Source organism: Neomonachus schauinslandi, chromosome 9 (genome assembly GCF_002201575.2).
Source record: "Neomonachus schauinslandi chromosome 9, ASM220157v2, whole genome shotgun sequence".
NCBI classification, from domain to species: Eukaryota; Metazoa; Chordata; class Mammalia; order Carnivora; family Phocidae; genus Neomonachus; species Neomonachus schauinslandi.
The window spans coordinates 92,529,593-92,539,430 of NC_058411.1; the positions used below are offsets into that span (position 1 = coordinate 92,529,593).

Sequence of the window (9,838 nt, forward strand, 5' to 3'; positions counted from 1 at the left end):
TCTCATGGCTTTTAGTTGTTGGTTGGCATCCTTCAGAAGTCATTAGTTTCCAACAGCTACTGATGACCTGCCATACTTCTTTCTCGAAGGTAACTTTCTTTCCAACGGATGCTTTCACCATGGGTATCCCATTCAGGGAAGCCCCTAAAGTGTAGAACTTGTGGACAGGCTGGGGTTTTTACACAGACACTGACTTACATGTGTTTGAAGACTCTGTCCTGGCCTACTCCAGTGACACATACTTTCCACATGAACTGCCGAAGAATTGGATTAAACCTTTCTCTTGGCCCTCATTCTTGATAGCATTTGTCTAGACTTTTCCTGCAATCTCACCACAAAATAACAAAAATACTGACAAAAATAATGGAAAAGATGGCAATTACCCTGCCACGAACTCCTCCCTGCCTTAGGTTGTCACCACAACAGATAAAGCCTATTTTATGGGAGACCAACCACTGCTACAATTCCTAAAGTAAAGTTTATTTGCACAGAAAAATAAAGGCAACTTTTTATTTGTCACCCTGCAGAGAAGAAATATGATTCCTGTCCTCTTGCTTCATATTAACCTTCCTTTTTCCTGCACACTTTCATCCCCTGGTATCTGATCATTTTACAGAAAGGAGGATTTCTGCTTTTGACCTTACCTCTTGCTGTTATAACATTCCAATTTTCAAATGGTCAGTCACCATTTGCCATTTTGCCTTTTTTTTTTTTTCCAAGGGGGCATGTCCGAAGCTTAAGCATACGAGACTCTGGGCCATTTTAAAAAAAAAAAATGCTTGCTAGGTTTCCCATGTGATAGTGGCTCCTCAGGAAAGCTATTCTTTCATGCAGCCGTAGCACCAGCATTGATCAGTGGGAAAGTTCAAGGCGGCAACTCATCAAGCATGGCTTCAATAGCACATTCCAGACAAGGTCTGCAATAAATAAGAGCAGTAACAAAGAATCATATTTCCTTCTTGCACAGAAAATCAGCAATGGCATAGTTCTAAATTTCAGGGTTCAGGCATGGTGTCTTCTCCCTGCACTGCAGTTTGAAAGCAGGATGGCTTTCCTCTCTGAGAAGTTACATCAACATGCATTTTTAGCTGTCCTTTCCTTAGAAACTGAGCCAGAATGAAATTAGTTCTGAATTTTGCAGGTTGATTGGGGATTTTTCAGCTTGGGCATTGATTATCATTTGGGTTGTTCAAATAGAACCTATATTGTCAAACATGTTTAGATTTTCTCACATTTGTTTTAATTGACTCATCTCCCTTTCCCTCTAACCTCTCTCCCTCCGATAATAACATTGAATTTTCCATGTGATTGTACAAAAAGAACAATCTTTTGCTCTAAGTAGGTAGGGACAATTTTTTTCTTCAAATGGCAGTGTGATAAAAAAATATACACCCTATAAGTCCCTCACGGATTATTGCTATTGATTTCTTTGCTTGAAACGTGGAAATGTTACCAGATGGGGTGTTAGGAGTAGGTGTGAGGGTACAAATGCGGCTTATTGCTTGTTGACTAAAAATCAGTGAAAACCTTCACCATTTGTGTGCTTGTGTTATATGTAAAGGTGAATTTTAATCCCAAACTAGTCCTTATATAAAGCTTCATGCAATGCAATAAGCAACATTTTTAAGGTAAATTTGTATTTGAAAAAAAATTTTATGGCAGACTCAGAACACATATAGATTTCAAGCATTTGGTTTCTCTGGCTTATTGAAACACTGTCATTGTTGTTTTAAGTTAATTTGACCAATGAAATTTGCTTATCACAACCAGATTTCTGTTGTGTTTGTTTTCATCTCTGTACCCTCCCCAGGCTGCTCCTTTGAGCTTCCTGTGTTCTCCTGCTCAGGGAAGTGTGAATCGAATTGCTGTGGGTTCTGGAAGCTAGGTGCCTGTGTGCAGCACTTGGACGCTGAGCCCGACCCTCAGGGACCCACCCATTAGGAAAAAAAAAAAGGCTGACCTTCTGTCACTTTCCTTCTCCTCCCTTTTAATGATTCCTTCTCTATCCTTTTGAGAAGATCTTTCCAGCCCTTTGACCCCTGTTAGAAGAGGAAGGCTTAAACAGCTAAAAGTACCCTCGGTCTCAAGGCTTGCCAAGGAAAGCTCAAGAGGCCTTTTAGGAAATGCCAAAAGGCAAGGGCCTCAGTTTTCAGTGCATTCAGAAGGCAGATCTCACCCCGACACCATTTCCCTCCTCATTTATTTTATAGAAGCAACCCTGCCTCCTACCCTCACTTGTCAGTGCCACCGGAATCGACACATTCAGAGAGCAGCTGATTTTTAATGATAGCCCTTGGACTGTGTGAGAGCTATTGTGCAATTTGAGAAAGAGCACGGGAAATGTGTGTGTGAGGTGGGTCACTGGGCTGCTACTCCATGGCTCCAGGTCCAGCTCTGGTTTTCACAGAATAACAACCACCGCTGGGTAGGTTGCTGCCCACCTAAAAATGGTGAGATGCTGAGGGCGGGGTTTTTGAAAGGAGAGCAATTGTGGATCCCCAGGGCCTGCTTGTGCTTTGTGATGTGACTCTGAGTCATACAATTGAAATGGCGGCTAACACTGAATAATGTGGTGTTTTCAAGTGGTAGGCATTATTCCATATAATATGCTATGATATGTATATTCAAATATTTAAATATTCACACTACAATGCTGAAGGTAGGAACCATAAAACTGAGGAAAAGAGAAGACAAGTGCAGCGTTACCGTAAGAAACTTTGTATTGGAAGTTCAGCTCTGCCAATTATTAGCTCTTTGACTCGGGTGAATTGCTGAACCTTTCTGAGCCTAAATGTTCTCATCTATAAAATGGGGGTTGTTAAATCAACTTCCAGGATCATCATGGGAATTTAATGGGAATGCAGTAAAGTCCTGGGTCTCCCCCTCCTTTCTACTCTTTTATAGCACCCCTGACTCTTTTCCAGGTGCCCATCATTAATAGGTACTGACAGAGAACAGCAAAATCCTAGTGAATTTTAGGCACTATGCCCAAAGAACGGGGTGATTCTCAAAGAGGTGGTTTACTTTTCTTCTTCTGGGAGAAGCTATACACAGTCTTTTATCTGTGTCACAGGAAAGAATCCAAACCCAGTAGCATCAGTCAATTACAGTTGAGTTGGGAGTGGCTAAAAGGATTAGGTATTTGACCCCATATTATAAGATATTTGCTGTCATTTCTACTGCAGGAAAGGGAGGAATAAAAGTAGGATTTAAAAGTTCATGTTCTCACTCCAATTAACCAAGTGACCCCTTCCCCTATTCTCTTTATCTTCAGTATGCACATACATGTGTGAATGCATGTGTTCCTATATAGGATACACTTGTATGCTTTCTGCAATAATGATATATTTGAAAGTAAAAGGATCTAAAGGGCTTAAAAATATTTTCCCTGATTACAAAAGGAATGCATGTTTATTTTATAGGCATGTATATTTTATATAAATGCATGTATATTTTATATAAATATAAAAATATAAAGAAGATACTAATTTCTTCACTCAGCACACAGAGATAACCATTTTATTTTGTTTTATTACTTTATTTTTAAAGATTTCACTTATTTGTGAGAGAGAGGGAGCATGAGCGGGGGCAGGTTGGACAGAGGGAGAAGCAGACTCCCCCGCTGAGCAGGGAACCCGATGTGGGGCTCTTTCCCAAAACCCTGAGATCGTGACCTGAGCTGAAGGCAGATGCTTAACTGACTGAGCCACCCAGGCACCCCAGAGATAACCATTTTAGAACATACTTTGGGTTCTCCAAGCTTTTTCTGTGTACACATATGCACGCACACACACACACCCTCTTATGATAGCCTATAGACTCTCTTTTTATTTTATTTTTTTCAGTAGGCTCTATGCCCAACATGGGGCCCAAACTCATCACCCTGAGATCAAGAGTCATATGATCTACTGACTGAGCCAGCCAGGTGCCCCTACTTTTTCTCTTAATATTATATTTTGAACATTTCTCTTTATCATTAATGTATTGGTTACTCATTGATGCATAAAACCAACATAAAACCTAATGGCATAAAACAACAGAATAATTTTGTTATCATTTTCATGGTTCTGGGGTTGACTAGGCTCAGCCAAGTAGTTCTTATGCAGGGTATTCCATGCAGTTGTGTAGGAGGTGGCTTGGGCTAATTATCTGAAATTTGCTTACTCACATTTTTGGTACCTGGGCTGGAAAGACCCAGACAGCTGGAGGCTAGAATAGCTGGTTTCTTGGGCATTTCTCCTAGTCTCTAATAAGGTCTCTCCTGCATGATGGCTTCAGGGTAGCCATGCCTCCTACATGGCAGCTCAGGGCTCCACAAGTAAATGTCCATAAAGAAAGGCCAGGTTGAAACTAACTCACCTTAAAATTTTTTTAAAAATTTTCATTTCAGTATAGTTAACATATAGTGTAATATTAGTTTCAGGTATACAATATAGTGATCCAACAATAAAAATATGGAACACGTCATGAATTTGTATGTCATCCTTATGCAGGGGCCATTCTAATTTTCTCTGTATCATTCCAATTTTAGTATATGTGCTGCTGAAGCAAGCACTAACTCACCTTTTACGACTTAGTTTTGGAAGTCACACAGCCTTCCTTCTGCCACATGCTAGTCACCAAGACAGTCACAAAAGCTCACCCCAAAGCCCACAGAAGCTCTTTCCTTGAGACATAGACCTCTTGAATGGTTTTTTAGTTTCTTATCGGTGATGTCACAAATTTAAAACAACAGAGATTTATTATCTTACAATTTTGGAGGGCAGAGTTCTGAAATGAGTTCCCTGGGCCAGAATCAAGGTGTCCTAGCAGGCTCTAGGGAACAATCCATTTCCTTGCCTTTTCTGGCTTTGGGAGGCTGCCTACCCTCCTTGGCTCATGACTCCTCTGTCTTTAAGGCCAGCATTGTATCATCTTCAAATCTCTCTCTGGCTGTGACCCTCTGTGTTCATCATTACATTTTTTTTTTCTTCTGACTCTGATCCTCCTGCCTCCCTCTTACAAGGACCCTTGTGATTACACTGGGCTCACCTGTATAATCCAGAATAATTTTCCCATCTCAAGGTCCTTAGCTTAATCACATCTGCAAAATTCCTTTTACCATGTAAGGTAAGATATAGTCACAAGTACCAGGGATTGGGATGTGGATATCTCTGGGGGACCATTTGAAAGTAAAAGGATCTAAAGGGCTTAAAGTAAATGGCAAGGGTCTGGAAGAGCATATGCAATCAGAAATATTGTTGCAGTAATTTTTGGAAAATACGATCTTCTGCAATTAAATGATTTCAGTGGTTGCATAGTATTTTACTGTATGACTGTCACTATTTACTTAGCCTTTCTCTGTTAAGCATTTAGGGTGTTTCTAATATAAAAAACCCTAGAAAGAACAAACATCACTATGAATAAACATTTGTGTAAATCTCTGATGATTTTTTAGGATAAATTGCTAAGGATGAAATTGTTACATAAAAAATAAGGATATATATATAAACTGCCGAACTGCCGTCCAGAAAGGGGTCACCAGTTTTCCAGCGGCATTATATAAAAGTGTTTATTTTTCTGCATTCTCTCACCATTGAGTATAATGATTCAAAAAAATGTTTGCAGATTTATAGGCAGAAAACATCATCTTGATTTCATGTGTATTTTCTTGAGTATCGGTGAGGTTAAACATTTTTTCATATATTTATTCATGATTTCTTATTTTCTTTTTTGTTCATTGGCTATTCATGATTTCATTTATTTTTGTATACAGGGTGGTTATATTTTTCTTATTGATTTGTAGGAACTCTTTATATATAAGGTATGTCAAAACTTTTTCATCATTTAATGCAAATGATAGTTACAGTTTTATACTTTATCAAATAAAGTATCTTTTCCTTTGTTGTTTCTTCCTTTCTTTTTATGATTAAATATTCCTTCCTTACCTACATCAGATAAGTATTCACCCATATTTTGTTCTTGTTGCTTTATGACTTAATTTTATAATTCTGACTTTTTAAATAAAGATTTTATTTATTTATTTGACAGAGAGAGACATAGAGAGGGAACACAAGCAGGGGTAGAGGGAGAGGGAAAAGCAGGCTTCCTGCGGAGCAGGGAGCCTGATGTGGGGCTCGATCCCAGGACCCTGGGATCATGACCTGAGCTGAAGGCATATGCTTAAAGACTGAGCCACCCAGGCGCCCCAATATAATTCTGACTGTTTAAGTGGTGTATTTACATATATTATATATGTGTTATTTTATCCTAACAGTGTGAAGAGGTAGATAGGAAAAGAGAGGAGTATAAGCATCTGATTTAATTTTATTAGAAATAAATTGCTAGCCTATTTACTATCTGATTCAGTCAATTCCCAAATATATGGTAAATGGGAGCTAGAAAGAACAAGGGTAAAATATACATCCACTGATAATCCCCCAACCACATTTCATGACATGTCTGTGCTCAGAAACACTCTAATGGCATTATATTTTGAGGGCATAGTACTTTAGGTATCTCTCCATGGTCACATCACAGAGATCAGTGATCCTGTGGTCTATTTGGGTGACCTTTCTATGACAGAAAAAAAAAAATCCTCTCATATGATATGCAAATGAGCTGCCTTTCTCCAGAGGAACTATGACTGATGGTGCCTCAGGTGTATTTCTTGTCTTATAGGCCTAATCTCTAACCATTAGAGATTGATTCCTATAGGATAAGTCCTTGTTTCTATGGGAAGTCCTTTAAGAACACTCCAGACAACACTACATATACTATGAAGAATCACTGGAACTGTAGAATGAGTGTATCAAAAATGGTTGAAAGGATTTCCTCTTTTTCTAGAGGGTGAAACAGAACATGCTCAGATCACTGGGGAGGATGTAGGGGAATGGGGCAACACAGAATGGTTATGGGGTAGCCAGAGGAAGGAGGTGGGCAGATACCTGTACAGGTGGGAGGATCTTGCGGGCTGAGTCAGACCAAGGACAGTGGTATAGTGTGACAGAGTGAAAAAAAGAAAAGATATATGTATTTTAAAGATTTTATTTATTTATTTGACAGAGAGAGACACAGCGAGAGAGGGAACACAAGCAGGGGGAGTGGGAGAGGGAGAAGCAGGCCTCCCGCCGAGCAGGGAGCCCGATGCGGGGCTCGATCCCAGGACCCTGGGATCATGACCTGAGCCGAAGGCAGACGCTTAACGACTGAGCCACCCAGGCGCCCCAGAAAGAAAAGATATTACATGCTAGGTATTCACAACTTTGTCTTCATCTCCTCCACCACCCTCAATTTTGCCAATTTCTTTTTGGTTCTTTATCATGCAGAATAATAATAATAACGGGTAAATACATGTTTTTGAAAGCCCACTATGTACTGGGTATTGTGCTGGGGTTATAGCAGGAAACAAAACAGACAACACACCTACCTTTATGGAGCTTGCACTCTAGAGAGGGAAGACGGAAGGTAAAGGAGTAAAATATATGTCAGATGGTGGTAAGTGCTATGGAAGTAGAGAAAGCAGGGAAGGAGGATGGGGGTAGAGAGTGTGGGATAAGAACGTCCAATTTTACCTGGGGTGGCTTGAGAAGGCCTCACGGTGAAGGTGGCATTTGAGCAGAGTCCTGAAAGAGAGGCAAGAGTGAAACAGGTGCACATCTAGATAAAGAGTGTTTCAGAACAGAGGTAACAGTCAGGCCAAGACTCTGAGCCTGGAGGGTACCTGGCTCATTGAATGGGCCCTTCATTACTGACAGAAAAAAAGGATAGAGGGAAAGGAAAAATAAGAAAAAAAGGAGTCAGTGGGGACTGGATACCCATGATATTTGGGAAGAGTTTTGGGTGAAAGAAAGTAATTTTAGGGACAGGTGCCATGTCTGTGGGAAGAAAATGATGGTGAAAGGGATTTTAAAAACCTTTGCTGGGTATTATGGGTGGAGTCGTTGGGTAACTTCAGGAAATATTTAAATTGTATCATGCAGGACTGGGCTGCAAGTTGCCTAAGCATTATATGGGTTACATGAAGTAATCCAAGAATTTATTATTGTGATGGAGAAACAGTCGTTGTTGAACTAGAAGAGATGGTAGTCAGGAGAGCTGGGGGTGTGTATAAATATAAGGTAAGAGTGTGGTGATAGGAGAGGCAGCAAGAAAACTGTAGTATGGAGAATTAAGATAAATGGGGTAGAAAGTGCTGGATCATTTAAGAAGTTATTCCAGTGATAGGCCACCTGTCAGAATGGTCTAGTGGTGCTTGGTCTTGGTTGAAGGAGACCTGGGTTGCTTTAAGCTGCTAAGCTGGCTGGTTATAGAGCAGGGCTTAGGGGGATAGGTGTCTAGGGGTCAGGCCTGGCAGGGGGGGCAGTTAGATGGCATGGAGTACATAAGTGGTCCTAAAAAGGATCTAGGAAGACACAGCCTGTCTAGCTTGGCTTCATTTAACTAATGTCATCTAACATTGACAGATGCCTATCTAGAATGACAATCCTAACTTTAGTGCCTACCACAGTGTTTAGTGCCTTGTGGGTGTTCAATAAGTATTTTTTGAAAGATGAAATGACTGTGTTTGGTAGACTAACTTCTATGTGTTGTTCCTACCTTTAGGCATTTCTTGGTCCTAGTTTATAAACATGTCTCTTTAACCCATTGCTGCCTATCACCTCTGTGACAATGTCTCCTTATATTTTCTCTTCTATTACCCAGAGGGTATTGGATGAGTGTAAAGAATGAACTTTGGAAAAATGTAGAATTTGATTCAACTCCTAGCTCTGTACTTTGAACAAGTGACCTCAGTTTTCTTATCTATAAAATACAGGTAACATTTCAGTGGTTAATTAGATTTTGGTTAAGCAAATATTCACTCTCCTCTTCCTCCCTCTTCCCGCATGGGAGGAATATACTTTCTCATCCTATTGATGTTGGGCTTGGCCATATAACTTAGTTTGGTCTCATGGTAGGTGGAGGGTGCTTCCCTGCACTTTGATTTTGGGACTGGTTTATGATTTGTTTTGACCAAGGTTTAAAGAAAGAGGTTTAGATGTCCTTCTGCAGTTGCGCTTTACCTCTTGCTTTGAGAATAGTATGTCTAAATAGCCACTGTCCAAGGAGAATGAAAGACCTGAACCCCACCTGCAGTTGAGTTCAGCTTAGATCAGCCAAACTGCAGCTGACTCACTGATTCATGAGTGAGAAATAAATGTTTATTGTTAACTGTCACTGAGTTTTAGGGTAGTCTGTTACACAGCATTATTGGATATAACTGACTGATACAATACCTTTTTCTTTCAGGTTACTTAGTGTTGTCAGAAATCTTGTAAAATGGCTACTTAATCTTAAGTATAGCATTGTGTCTGCTTTCAAGTTAACCCAAGGAAAGACTACAATTCCTTTTCTAGAACTACAGATCAACTTGGAAGGTTTGGATCCTACAATTGAAAAAGGGAAAATCATGACATCTGGTATCTGTCTGGTCACCAAGAACATAAAGTTCCATGAGATTTGGTGTGCCAAATCTGAAAGGCACTTTATCAAAGGCACATTAGCAAAGTCTTTACTTTTCTTTAAAGCTTGCTATGAGGTCCTGATGTTTGCCTGGCCTGCCTGTCAGAGGAAGGACTGATCTTTCCCAGATACTGGTGCATTGCTTTTATTTAATTAAATTAATTAATTAATTAATTTATTTTTAAAGATTTTATTTATTTGACAGAGAGAGACAAAGCAAGAGAGGGAACACAAGCAGGGGGAGTGGGAGAGGGAGAAGCAGACTCCACGCTGAGCAGGGAGCCCGATGCGGGGCTCAATCCCAGGACCCCGGGATCATGACCTGAGCCGAAGGCAGACGCTTAACGACTGAGCCACC

General features: G+C 40.2%; 1 non-coding gene across 1 annotated transcript; it reads right to left on the reverse strand.

Annotated features, from left to right (window-relative positions):
* Positions 1–4,448: 4,448 nt before the first annotated feature.
* LOC123325751 lies at positions 4,449–4,555 on the reverse strand. Its single transcript, XR_006540609.1, has one exon. It is a non-coding gene; the product is annotated as a U6 spliceosomal RNA (small nuclear RNA).
* Between the last annotated feature and the right edge of the window lie 5,283 nt (positions 4,556–9,838).